This window comes from Equus asinus, chromosome 18 (assembly GCF_041296235.1).
Source record: "Equus asinus isolate D_3611 breed Donkey chromosome 18, EquAss-T2T_v2, whole genome shotgun sequence".
NCBI lineage: Eukaryota > Metazoa > Chordata > Mammalia > Perissodactyla > Equidae > Equus > Equus asinus.
The window spans coordinates 15,685,943-15,700,706 of NC_091807.1; the positions used below are offsets into that span (position 1 = coordinate 15,685,943).

The 14,764-nt window shown below is 35.0% G+C and overlaps 1 long non-coding RNA gene across 2 annotated transcripts in view; it reads right to left on the reverse strand.

Moving 5' to 3' along the window:
- The window catches only part of LOC139040974 (uncharacterized), a 147,237-nt gene that overhangs the window by 94,891 nt on the left and 37,582 nt on the right, over positions 1-14,764 (reverse strand). The window lies entirely within an intron of this gene.

Below are 14,764 nucleotides of genomic sequence, written 5' to 3' on the forward strand. Positions count from 1 at the left end.
AAAAGAATTAAGAAATACACAATCTGAAAAAGAAATTATTTACATAAAAAAATAGGAATAAATTTAACAAAAGAAGCACAAGACTTATACACTGCAAACTGCGAAATATCACTGAAAAAATTAAAGAAGAGTTAAATAAATGGAAAGGCATTATATGTTCATGAATTGAAAGACTTAAGATAGCAATACTCCCCAAATTGATCTACAGAGTCAATGCAATCCCTATCAAAATGTCAGCTGCCCTTTTTCTAAAACTTGGGAAAATAATCTTAAAACTCACATGATGCAAGCAACCCAGAACAGCCGGAACAATCTCTAAAAGGAAGGACAAAGTTGGAGGATTCACACTTATGATTTCAAAATTTTACTACAAAGTTCCAGTAATTGATACAGTGTGGTTCTGGCATAAGGATAGACATATAGATTAATGGAACGGAATTGTGAATCCAGGAATACACCTTTCCATTTACGGTCAATTGATTTTCACAAGGATGCCAAAGTAATTCAATAGGCAAAAAAAGTAGTCCTTTTAAAAAATAATGCTGGGGGGTCCACCCAGTGGCATTATGGTTCAATTTGTGCACTCTGCTTCGGCGGCCCAGGGTCCATGGGTTCGGATCCCAGGCATGGCTCTACACACCACTCAGCAAGCCATGCTGTGGCAGCATCCCACACACAAAACAGAGGAAGACTGGCACAGGTGTTAGCTCAAGGACAATCCTCCTCAAGCAAAAAGAGGAGGATTGGCAACAGATGTTAGCTCAGAGCCAATCTCCTCACAAATAATAATAATAATAACAATAATGATAATGATAATAATGCTGGGCCAATTGGATATCCGCATGCATAAGAATAAAATTGGACTCCTACTCATACTATACACAAAATGGATCATAGAATTAAATGTGAGAAATAAAAGTTTAAAACTCTTAGAAGTAAACATAGGAGTAAATCTTTGTGACCTTGGTGTGGGCAGTAATTTTCTAGATATGATACCAGAAGCACAAGCAAAAGAAATAAATTACACTTCATCAAAATTAAAACTTTTGTGCTTCAAAGGCCACCATCAAAAAAGTGAAAAAACTCACAAAATTAGAGAAATATTTGTAAATCATATATCTCATATGAAATTTTTATCCAGAATACTTAAAGAATTCTTACAACTCAACAACAAAAGACAATTAACAAAATTTAAAAATAGATGAATTTCAAAAGTTACTTCTCAATATACAAATAGCCAATAAGCACGTGAAAACATACTCAACATCGTTAGTCATTAGAGAAATGCAAATCAAAAGCACAAGGAGATATCAATTCATACACAATAGGATGGTTATAACAAAAAAGATGGACAATAACGACTGTTAATGAGGATAAGGATAATTAAAACCCTCAAACAATGCTGGTGGAAATCTAAAATTATCACTATGGAAAACAGTTAAGAAATTCCTCAAAAAGCTGAACAAAGTTACCATTTAACCCAGTAATTCCACTCCTAAGTATATAACCAAGAGAACTGAAATCATACGTCTACATAAACACATTGCCGGGAATGTCACAGGGGCATTATTCATAATAGTCAGAAAGCACAAACAATCCAAATGTCCATCAATCGATGAATGGATAAATAAATAGTGTCATATCCACACAATAGAATATTATTCAGCAACAAAAAAGAATGAAATGTTGACACATGCTACATGAATGACCTTGAAAATTTGGCGCTAAGTGAAATAAGCCAGACACGAAAGGCCAAGAACTGTATGATTCCATTTATATGAAACGTACAGAGTAGGTAAATCCATACAGACAGAAAGTACATTAATGGCTGCCAGGTCTGCGGGGTGGGGGAAAGTATAAATGGCTAATGGGTATGGGCTTTCTCTTTGAGGTGATGAAAATATTCTAAAATTAGACAATGATGATGGTTGCACAGCTATGGGAATATACACTTGAAAAGGGTGAATTTTATATGTAAATTATATCTCAATAAAGTACTATAAAAATGTTTTTAAGAAATAAATCACAGCTGGATTCCCAAAAAGTAAATGCCCAAAGTGATCAGCTAAAAGGCTAAGAAGCTGGGAAATACACTATTCTTATTCTCACCCCACTTTAATAATCATTTTACTACGCCGTACCCTTCTCTAAGTAGTATGTTGGAAAAGATCACCAATAAGATGTACGGCATCCCTAAAATTCCTCAATTCAATGATTTAGTGCAGGGAGCTTGAGTAGGTTTATCCTTATGAATACAGAACAAATTGGGTACCAGGAAGTACAGACCCCAGTGACTTTAACGTGAAAGCAGAATTAAGAGCTAACTCTCTAAACTCACAATGTGAAGATTATGACTCCAGAGCACATAGGCAAGTAGTTCTCAGCTTTGAAATATATATATTTCCTCCAGTATGTAAGACTGGCCATTATTGACCCAGCTCCTCTGTCCCTACGTTAATCACCAGTACCCCACTTTTCAACACTCCACGTATTATAAGCCTTAGCAAACTAAGTCCCCCATCATCAAACACTTCTACAACCTGCCTCATAAAAGTAGCTCAATGATTCTAAAAGGACTGATTATGTTCAATAATCCAGTCAATCAATAAGTCAAGCAGTATAAGGTGAGTTGTTCAATCGTTTTACAAATGTTAACTTTGTAAGGCACAGATTTCTACAATTTTACAGAACAGAAAACAGAGATAAGATAGAGGTAAGTGGGGAAGAACACTCAAATATTCACAGGCCTTTGCCAGATATTTACTACATATTTATCACACTCAGGATGCTGAGAAAGCTGAGAAACAGATATGATTAGCTCACACAGTTAGCCGCAGATGTAGGACTTGAATGCAGGCTTCTTGATTCATGGACCAATTGTCCTTTGGCAGTTTTAGTTCCACCTCTTTAAAGCAATCGCAAATTGTTTGAGAAAGTTGTCCCATTTTTTAAACAATACAAAGTGTGCAACCTATAGGTAAAGTCCATAAGGAAGTTTAAATTACTCCTCTTGAACCCCTAAATTGCTCAGAGACAGCCCCAGAACCATGAAATCTATTTTCGAGTTCGTCTCAGATCATCTCCTGATTTAATACTGTGAGGGCAGGTTAACTGTCTCTAAGACATGACCCATTAGAAGACAGCAAGGGTCACTGAGTAATGTCCTTTACCTAGAAACCAAGAACTCATCCTTATAGATGCACTCAAGAGAATGGTTTCCTCACCATTATTCCCTCCTACTTTTCTCTTCTGTTTCTCTTTGTTGCTTTTAAACTCCTTTTCATTTCCCCCTTGCCTTATTTCCAAATACACAGCAGAAAGGGTAGGATCAAGTCAGAGGGTTGAAGACTGAATATTCTCTTCTCTTTGCTCCCCACAAAGACTCCCTCTATTCTCCCCACCCAAAATACACGAACAAGGCTCACTCACTGCCTGCTTTCCATTAGTTCCATCCTCGTTTATTTTGGGCTCCTAGCACATTGTATATAGATACCATCCACTCACAAATTTTTATGAGATAAAAATCTAGCAATGGGGATGGGGAGGATTGACATTCTGATCATCTACTATAATAGCAGTATTTTGGTTTTTTGTTTTAAACAAACTGCAGTTTGGAAAAGCAATGTATTTTGTTTATCATGTCAAGTTCTAAGGAAAGTATTTGAGTTGGATTTCATCCAAAATCTATAACTCACCATGTACTGCACAATTTTGCTGTCATATGGCTGCAAATTTTGACACTTATTTTGCCAGAAAACACAGGTATGAATATGAAAGAGGCCCCCTCTGAGACTGATTGCTTAGTATCCCACTAGTGTCCCCTGTCTTTCATTTTCAAAGCTCAACCATCTATTATTTACCAAGCAGATTTTGTTGCCCTTTGTTTCTGCTCAAATTCACTTAAAAATCACCCTCCGAAATATCCATAAGCTAATTTATTTATTCTAATTGTTGTTAACTGTTGCCAATCCTTCAAAATTAAACGCCGTAAACTGTCTTGAATAAAAGATTTTCATAGCAAAAATAAATGTAGACAATTTTACAATTCCCTTAGAATGGTCATAGTTGTAGATATTAACAGTGAAACTTTTCTCATTATTTAAATTTTACCAAAAACATTACTCCTTCCCTTCAAGCTTATCTGCCTCAAAAGTCTTTGTTTCAGGTATAAGAGTCATTATTGAAAGAAAAATGGGTACTTTTTCAACCTAAGAACTATTAAAACTTAACCCCAAAATTCAGCATTTTCTGGGTTAAATTAGTGCACTACTTCAATATCTGCAATTCAAATAAGTCCTCTGAGAAATTGGCCTCCATAACCAGTGACGTGCTGCTGAACTGAACAGATCTCCAAAATATCCTAACAGATTTCTTTCTTTCATAGTAGAATTGTTTCCATCTGGTGCTTAGATATTAAACCTGGAATATGTAAAGGCTCTCCCCTCTCACCCTGTTTGACTTCCAAATGCTGGCAAATAATTTGCATCGTCAATGAATTGAGGATTAAAATTTTGACCTTAACTGCGTAGTTGCAAGATGCACAATTTAAAGTGATACATCTTCAAAGTAGTGGATTTTTCTTTCTTTTAATTTTGAGAAATAGAGACTTGAAATGTTTGCTATTTGTAGAATATTCTAATTCAAACCTGTTTTGCTTGAAAGGAATCAAACTTTTCTAAATTTTTTTCCCAAGTTCAGGATGTTGAAACATGAATCTATGAAGAGTATCAGTGGCCAGTTTTTGTGAGCATGTATATATTTGTAACAGAATGTGGGCATCTAAAATCACATGTATGTATGTATTTAGATAGATAACTAGATAGATATTTAGATACGTGCATGTAGAAGGTTCCAAGATCCTAGGTCACTGACAGAGATTGCTTCATGAGAATTTTAAGGATCTTTCAGAGTAACAGAAAATGTCTGACTTTTAAGACTGGCAACATTTTTCATAGCATCTTAATTGGAAAGCACAGAGTTACTTCTAAGAAACATAATTGCTTCCAGAAATGTTTAAACCACTAGGGAAATGTTTATATGAAGAGAGCAATACTCACAGGAGTGAATAAACCAATTCTGTGCATGTTGCAGTCTAAGAGCCTGGGAGCACACACATGGAGAGTTATGAGAGAACCACGTGCAGGACACAATCCTTATGTTCAAACTCTTTCTTCTTGTCATTAGCCTCACAACTTCCACCCATCCCTCTTTAACCTAGTGTTGGATCTCGCGTGCCTTCCAGAGCAGTCATCCATTTCTCTCGCACAAATTTTCACACTTCATGCCTGCCCTCCCTTCACCATTCTTTTCTTTTGATGTCCCATCATACTTTCTTCACATTGTCTCCCATTTAATTGTTTCCTTTGATCGTTTTCTCTTAAATTTGAGCTGCCTTGATCTTCTGGAATATTTTCTGATGCTCTGAAGTAAAACTATGCATTTCAGGACTAGTTAAAAAATAACTGTGAATTCCTACACAGCATGTGAAACTGCTTACCATCTCTGTTCACTGTGCTCACAGTTAATTTTTTTTAAAAAGTTTGAGAAGACTCACAGAAAAGGAACTGACACAACTTTGGGAACGACAGTTAAGATAGTTTTGCTGATAAGCATACAATCACTTGACTGATTCTAATAAACATCTGTGGGAATCTTTTAAAGCATCTTAGTTCAGCTAGATCTCAGTGTCTTGACCCAAAAACCTCCAAACAAAAAGATTCGCTAAAATGAGTGAGAATTTTCCAAGTCGTCTTCAAAATTATCATGGAATGAATTTCTCCAGTTCCCTCCCATGCAGCATATTGTGGTACAAATTTAGAGCTAATATTGGAACTAGACTAATCTTTTAGGACAGATGTTGTCAAAATACTGTATATGGTTTAAATTGAAATTGAGAAAGACCCAATACACCCATTACAGTTGGCAACATATGAGTATTATAGAAATCACAATGTATACTTCCGGCTAAAAGCAGCAAACACAAAAAATCTATACTAAGAAATGACTGATTTAATTGTTTTGTATCTTTTCATCCTTCCAGAGATCAGAAAGAAAGGAGAGTTTAATTTCATCTGATGAAAAGTTGCGTTTTCTTTTGTCTCCTTTTTCCTTCCTGTCCCCCATCTGCCCTCCACGCCACTCCCCTCCCCTATAAGTTTCCTCCATTTGTATTACAGTGGCACAGATTCAGAGAAAGGGTGGAGTCTGATATTTTGGGTGGTCTTAGTAAAGCTTTAGTCTTTTGCTAACCTCTCTTCAGATTGGAAAGTAGTCAAGAATTTTCAATATTAGGGAGAATCACTTTGAAAAGCTATATATGTATGTCAGGGTGCATGTCAATATGTTTGCTCTGATTTAGTAAGGAAAACTGAACAACAGGGCCTTGTCAGCCACAGCAACAACTATTTCTCCCAAAATTAAAACACACCCTTGAGCGAGTAAGTCCTGGTTCTTATTTGGTTTCAGTGTTCACTTATTTCAGTTTATTGTTTGACATCTCTCACTAGCCGAGCCAGAAAACTCATGGCAGCGCTTCAAAACATAGCTCCATTACCACATTTATTTTTTAATTTGTGCTGATTCTTTACTCTCTCCTACATTCACAAAGTTTCATGAACTAAGTGCTCAAAAAAGACTGTATTTGCTTTTTGTATCTAAGTGTAGTTTTAGAAACCATAAATAAAATCTCCCTCACAGCCTCTCCTCTTTATTATAAAATTATATTAGATTCAGATTTGTTTTGAAAGGCCAGTTGTATTTTTTTAATTAAAGGGAAAAATAAAATGTTTTTTTCCCTAAAGCAGACTCACAAATAATGTAGGAGTTATTTCTCCCAAAAGTAACAAAAGAGGTTTAAGTCCCCTGAATAGGGTGAAGGTTTGAGAAAAAAATCATTTGCATAGTGAGCATACATCAACATGGAATGAGAAAGGGTCTATCTTTTTGGTACCTGGAAACACACAGTAAAAATATCCACAAGAGTTAAAAAAAAAAATGCCAACATCATTTCAAGGAAAATAGCCAAACTGCTGCCAGAAGACAAAGTAGAAAATTCATCTAGGCTACTTTCCAAATGAACCTTTGCATCAAAGCACAATTTGAGCACTTTCCTACAAGATCAATCAAAATAAAACTACAATTGACACAACTTTGAAGAGTTACAAATTTCCACTGTTCTAATCTCTCTACCTCTTAAGAGCAATCTTATTTTGCTTGATTGCAGTTCAGTCAGAAGCAAGAAAAGGAATATTTAAAATGGAGAATTTGTAACACATTACTTGTTTCCTTTCTTAAGTGGCTTTCCCTCCAAAGAATGCCAAAACTTTGTAAACTTGATTGGACTGGTACTGGAAAATGTAAACAACACTATAAAATAAGGATGAGAACATTTTATCCAGGTTAGCACAAATGGATAAGCCTTGTTTTTAAATGAAAAATTCCATGGAAACTGATGCACTAAAAGAGGGAGCATTTAAAGCTCACACTAGAAAGGTCATTGGCAGGAATGAACTATGTAGTATTTAGTCTACCTGTACTGGAACAAAATAGGGCTGAGTGGATTGAACAGGGATTTGAGCCAACAAAGAAATAAGTCCAGGTATTACGCATTAATGTTCTAAAGAACTACAGCTATTTATTTTCAACATTTTCCTTATATTTTTTGAGTTCTTGAATAAGTTAAAGAACTCCACAAGCCAAACCATCTTCAAGATGATAATGCACAGGAAAGCTCCAAAATAATCAATCTTCTTTAAATGAGCTTCTGTTCCAGAATAGTGTAAGAATTAAGTTTCTCCAGAAAGTGAGAAACCTAATTTCAATGATTATGACTTTTCCTTATTTTCAAGTGAAAAAGGGCAAAGATTTAACCTTTTGTTTGAAGTTTTACAAGTCTACATTTTGAGGATATCTTTTCATCCTGAGAATATTTAGAATAATGCCAAGGGTTAACAGTTCCTGACATTAACTCAGCTTCAATACAGTAGATTGAGCACATGTATCTAATTGCAGTATTTTCTGAAATCCTATTAAAACTACAGTAAAGTATTAAAAAAACACTTTAGTGAGCCATGATTGACTTACAAAAGCTGCACATATTTAACATATACACTTCTTGAGTTTGAAAATAAGCATACATCCATGAAATAATCACCATAATCAATCTCATAAACATATCCATCACTTACAAAAATTTCCTCCCACCCTATTTATTTATATGTGTGTGTGTGTGTGTGTGAGAGAGAGAGAGAGAGAGAGAAGAAAACTTAACATCAGGGAAATGAAAATTAAAACCACAATGAGATATCATCTCACGTCCACTGGATAGCCATCATCAAAATAATAAAAGATAACAAGTGTTGGTGAGGATATGGAGAAAAAAGAACTCTTGTACACTGTTGATGCGAATGCAAATTGGAACAGCCTTTATGGAAACCAGTATGGAGTTTCCTCAGAAAAATTAAAAATAGAACCACCATAGGATCCATCAATCCCACTTCTGTGTATATAGCCAAAGAAAATAAAATCACTATCTTCAAGAGATATCTGCACTTCCATGTTCACTGCAGCATTATTCACAGTAGCCAAGATATGGAAGCATGCTAAGTATCCACCAACGGATGAACAGGTAAAGGAAATGTGATATATTTATACAATGGAATATTATTCTGCCTTAAAACAGAAGAAAATCCCACCATTTGTGAAAATATGGAATAACCTTGGGGACATTATGCTAAGTAAAATAAGCCAGACAGAGAAAGACAAATACTGCATGATCTCACTTATATGTGGAATCTAAAACTCATAGAAGCAGAGAATAGATTGGTGGCTACCAGGAGCTAGGGGTGTGGGTAAAACACGGAGATGTTGGTCAAAGGGTACAAGCTTTCAGTTATAAGATGAATAAGTTCCGGAGACCTAATGTACAGCATGGAGACTATAGTTAGTAATAATGTATAATATATATGAAATGTGCTAAGAGTTCTCACCAACAATAGTTAACTATATCAGGTGATGGATATGTTAATTAGCTTGATTACAGTAATCATTTCACAGTGTATATGTATATCAAAACATCACATTGTACATCTTAAATATATATAATTTTTATGGGTCAATAGTACCTCAACAAAGCTGGAAAAAATTACCTGGTGTGCAAAAAGCAGGAAAATATGACTCATAATAAGACAATAGATCAAACAATATAAACTGACCCAGAACTGATACAGATGTTAGAAGTAGCAGGAAAGTATATTTAAAATGTTGTTATAACTATATTCTATATGTCCAAAAAGTTAAGAAAAGACATGGAAGATTTTCTTTTAATCCAAATCAAACTTCAAGAGATAAAAACTACATTGTCTAGAGTGAAAAATTCTCTGGATGAGATTAATGGTGATAAGACACTGCAGAAGAAAAGAACAGTGAACTTAAAGATATAATAATAGAAACTATTCAAAAGGAAACATGGAGAGAAAAAGGAAATGAGCCTCCCCCTAGCAAAAACTGAACATAGCGTCAGTGAGCGATGAGACAACTTCAAGCAACCTATGATGTGTGTACAGAAGAGTCTTCCATGGAAAGAAGAAAGAGGAGGGGAAGCAAAAAATATCTGAAGAAATAACCTCCAAAACTTTCCAAATTTGATGGAAACTATAAACCTGCCATCCAAAAAGCTCAATGCACCCTAAGCACAAGAAACATGAAGAAAACTACACCAGGGTACATCATAAGAAAATTGCTCAAAACTGGTGATAAAGAGAAAATCTTAAAAGCAGCTAATGAAAAAAGACATGTAATATACAGATAAAAAGACACAAAAATGACAGCAGATTTCCTGTTGGAAACAATGCAAGAGAGAAGATGGTGGAGAAATATGTCTAAAGTACTGAGGGGAAAAAAATTGCCAACCTAGAATTCTATATCTCAAGAAAACAACTTTGAAAAATGAAGTCAAAATAAAGATCTTTTTCAGATGTACAAAAGCCAAAGAATTCATCACCAGCATACTTACAAAAAATTAAATTGAAAAAATCCCCAATATTTAAAAAGTAAAAACATACTTCTAAATAATCCATGGGTCTCAAAGGAGGTCAAAAGACAAATTAGAATGTATTCTGAACAGGAAGAAAATAAAAACACAATTATTACAGGTTAAAGTGTGTCCCCCCAAAATTATGTTCAAGTTCTAAACCCCAAGTATCTCAGAATGTGACCATATTTGAAAATATAGTCATTACAAGTGTAACTATTTAAGATGAGGTAATACCGGATAGAGTAGGCTCTTAATCCCATGTGATTGCTGTCCTTTCAAGAAGAGAAGAGACACACACAGGAAGAACATCACATGATGACAGAGGCAGATATTGGAGTAATACACTTGAAAGCTAAGATACACTAAGGATTACTGCCACCACCAGAAGCCGGGAAGGTGTAAGGAAGGATTATACCCAAGGTCTCAGAGAGAGCACAGCCCTGCTGACACCCTGATTCCGGACTTCTAGCCTCCAGAACTGCGAGAGAATCGTTGTCTCAAGCCACTCAGTTTATGGTACTTTTTTATGGCAGCCCTAGGAAAGTAACACAACATATCAAAATGTGTGGGATGGCACTAAAATAGTACTTAGGGAGAAATTTAAAACACTTAATGCTTATATTGAAAAACAAGAATCATCTCAAGTCAATGACATCAGCTTCCGAAGCAGAAAGAAGAAATAAATAAAATAAATACCAGAGGAGAAAACAATTTTTAAAAATCAATAGAACCAACAATGGCTTCTTTGAGAATATCAATAAAACTGACATTCTTCCAGCTCAACTGACCAGAAAAAAAATAAGAGAAGACACCAGTTACCAACATCAGGAATGAGAAAGGTAACATCACTGTAGATCCTATGAATATCTTAAACATAGTAAGGGAACATTGTGAACATATTTATGGCAATAAATTCAGCAACTTAGATGAAATGGACAAATTTTTGCAAGATACAACTACTAAGCCCACTCAAGAAGAAACAAAAATTTTACCTATTAAAAATGTTAAATTGTAGTTAACTTGCCCACAAAGAAAATTCCAGGCACAAATAGTTTTATAATCATTTCTCTCATACATTCAAGAAGAAAACAATACCAATTCTATGCATCTGCTTCTAAAAAACTAAAAAGAAATGAATAATTCCCAAATAATTCTATAATGCCAGAACTACCCTGACATCAAAACCAAAGACAGGGGCCAGCTCCATGGCCAAGTGGTTAAGTTCACATGCTCCAATTCGGCAGCCCAGGGTTTTGCTGGTTTGGATCCTGGGTGCAGACCTAACATCACTCGCCAAGCCATGCTGAGGTGGTGTCCCACGTAGAAGAACTAGAAGGACCTACAACTAGAATATATAACTAGGTACTTGGGGGCTTTTGGGAGGAGAAGAAAAAAAAAATAGATTGGTAACAGATGGTAGCTCAGGGCCAATCTTAAAAAAAACCAAAGACATTACAAGAAAATGAAACTAACTAATAGCCCTTATTAACATGGATTAAAAAAATCTAATCAGATTCTGGAAAAAAAATCTGTCACTATATAAAAAGGGAAATACACTATGATCAAGTAGGGTTCATCCAAGAAATGCAAGGTTAGTTTAACATTTGCAAATCAATGCAATGCACCATATTAACAAACTAAAAAAGACAAAGAATATGTTCATCTCAATATATGCAGAAAAATCACTTGAATCAATCCCACCTCCATTCCTAATAAAAATTTGCAGAAAACAAATAATAGAAGGGAACTTTCTCAACTTGATAAAGAGCATCTATGAAAAAACTACATCTAACATCATACTTAATGGTAGCAAACTGAATGCTAACCCTCTAAAATTAGGAACAGGGCAAGGATGTCCACTCTCACCTTTTCTATTCAATATTGTAATAGAGTTTGTAGCCATGGCAATTAGGCCAGAAAAGGAAACAAAAGCCATCCAGATTGGAATGGAGGAAGAAAAACTATCTTTATTCACAGATAGCATGATCGTCTGTTTAGAAAATCCTTTGGAATATATATACATAAAAGCTTTTAGAACTAATAAATTGGTTTAGAAAATTAGTAGGATACAAGATCACTATAAAATAACTGTATTTCTAACTACTATCAACAAAAAATCTGAAATAGAACGCTTTAGAAATACCATTTACAATAACACCAGAATATGTGAAGTTCTTGGGGATATATCTGAAAAGGTATATGAATGATCTGTACACAGAATATTTTTTAGATGCTGTAAGAATTTAAAGAAGGCCTAAATAAACAGGGAGTTATATTTTGTTCACGGCTCAAAAGAGTTACTGTTGTTAAGATCTGAATTGTCCCCAAATTTATCTATAAGTTTAATACAATCCCAATATAAATCCTAACAAGCTTTTTTATAGAAATTTACAAGCTGATTCTAAAATTCACATGGAAATGCAAAGAAGCTGAGTCAAAACAACTTTGAAGAAAAGAACATAGGAGGACTAACGCTACATGATATAAACACTTATTACAAAGCTACAGTAATCAAGACAATGCCATATTGGCATCAAGATAAACAGACTTACAGAAGAAATAAAAGGAGTGCAGGAATAAACCCTCACACACGGACAAGAAGTTTCAACAACGATGCAAAGGCAAAATCAGTGGAGGAATGATAGTCTTTTCAAAAATGATGCTGGGATTAGAAATCCATATGGAAAAACAATGAACTCTGATCCATCTCTTGCACAATATAAAACATTTAATTCAAAATGAATTATATACTCAAATGTGAAATCTACAATCATAGAAACTTCTAGGAGAGGGGCCAGGCTGGTAGCGCAGCAGTTAAGTGCGAACGTTCTGCTTTGGTGGCCCGGGGTTCACCTGTTCGGATCCCGGGTGCAGACATGGCACCGCTTGTCAAGCCATGTTGTGGCAGGCGTCCCACATAAAAAGTAGAGGAAGATGGGCACGGATGTTAGCTCAGGGCCAGTCTTCCTCAGCAAAAAGAGGAGGGTTGGCAGCAGATGTTAGCTCAGGATTAACCTTCCTCAAAAAAAAAAAAAAAAAACTTCTAGGAGAAAACTTACGTGACGACTTTGATTTTAGCAAATATTTCCTATATACAATACCAAAAGCCCAATCCATAAAAGAACAAATTGATAACTTTTCCTACATCTAAATTAAAATCTGCTTTTGAAAAGACACTATTAAAAGAAGGAAAAGACAATCAACAGAATGAAATGAAGTATTTACAAATCACATATCTGACAGAGGAAGTGTGCCAAGAAGATATAAAGAACACTAAAATTCAATAATAAGAAAACAATAACCCAATAAAAAGATATGGGCAAAAGATTTAAGCAGACATTTAACCAAGGAAGATATACAGATGGGCAAATAAGAACATTAAAAAGACCCTCAATAACGTTAGTCATTAGAATAATACAATTTAAAATCACAGTTAGATAAACCACACTTATTAGAATGGCCACAATTTAAAAAGACTGACCTGATCAAGCGATGGGGAGGATGTGAAAGAACTGGAGTGCTCAGTTGTTGCTGGTGAGAATGCAAAATGGTAGGACTGCTCTGGAAGGTATTTTGGTGGCTTCTCAAATAGTTAAAAGCACACCCACCAACCATTCTATTCCCAGATATTTACCCAAGAAAAATAACATATCCATACAAAGAGTTCTACATGAATGTTCACTGCAGCTTTATTTGTAACAGCCAAAATCTAGAAACAATCGACACGCACCATCAGTTAAATGGATAAACAAACTCTGGCATATCCTACAATAGAATACTAAGCAATAAAAAGGAATGACCTATTCATAAACATTACATGCATGCCTCTCAAAATATGCTGAGTAAAATAAGTCAGATGAAAAAAATACATACTGTATGATTCCTTTTATATAAATTCTAGGGAATGTAATTTTATAGTAACATAAATTACGTCAGTAGTTGCCCAGGGATGAAGGGGGTGAAGTTAGGCATGTGTGAGGGATTACAGAGGGGCACAAGGACACCTTTTAGAATAATAGATATGTTCATTATCTTGCCTTGGTGATGGTTTCACAAGTGTGAATATATGTCAAAAGTTATCAAATTACATGCCTTAAAACATGCACTGTACCATATGTCAATTACCTCAATAAAGCTTTTAACATGACTGGAACACAAATTGGGGCAAATCTGAGCACCACAGTAAATAATGATAGCAATGTATCATAATACATTGAATTTTTTAAAGACGAGTTCATCTAAAAAGGAGAGAAAGAAAATAGAGAAGCCTCTCCTTTGGAGAAGAATGCCAGAAAATAAATATAAAATGAATGGGATAATCAGAAAGATGACCATTTTGCACCCCCACTAAAATAACTTCATCAGGTGAAAATCAGCCATTGATGCTTAAACATGGTGCACTCTTCTGTGCATGTTACATATTTCACACTTTATTAAAGCAACTAGCCTTCTTAATCTAACAACTTTATGCTTGCTGATATTACTCAGCCATTTCCTTCTCATGAACTCAGCCTGATGAGCTTCTCTTGTAATGGGCAGCAATTCTGAGAAAGGTATGTTGATAAAGTCACGGCAATATTCTCCAGGGGAGACTTTCTTTGATACGAATGATTAATTCTGGCAACAGTACAGAAGTTATTTACAAGTCCTGTTCTAGTGTGGAAAACATCTTAGATCTCCGTTTCAAGTCATTCTCACAAACAATAGAGATACATATTCACGAGTCAATGT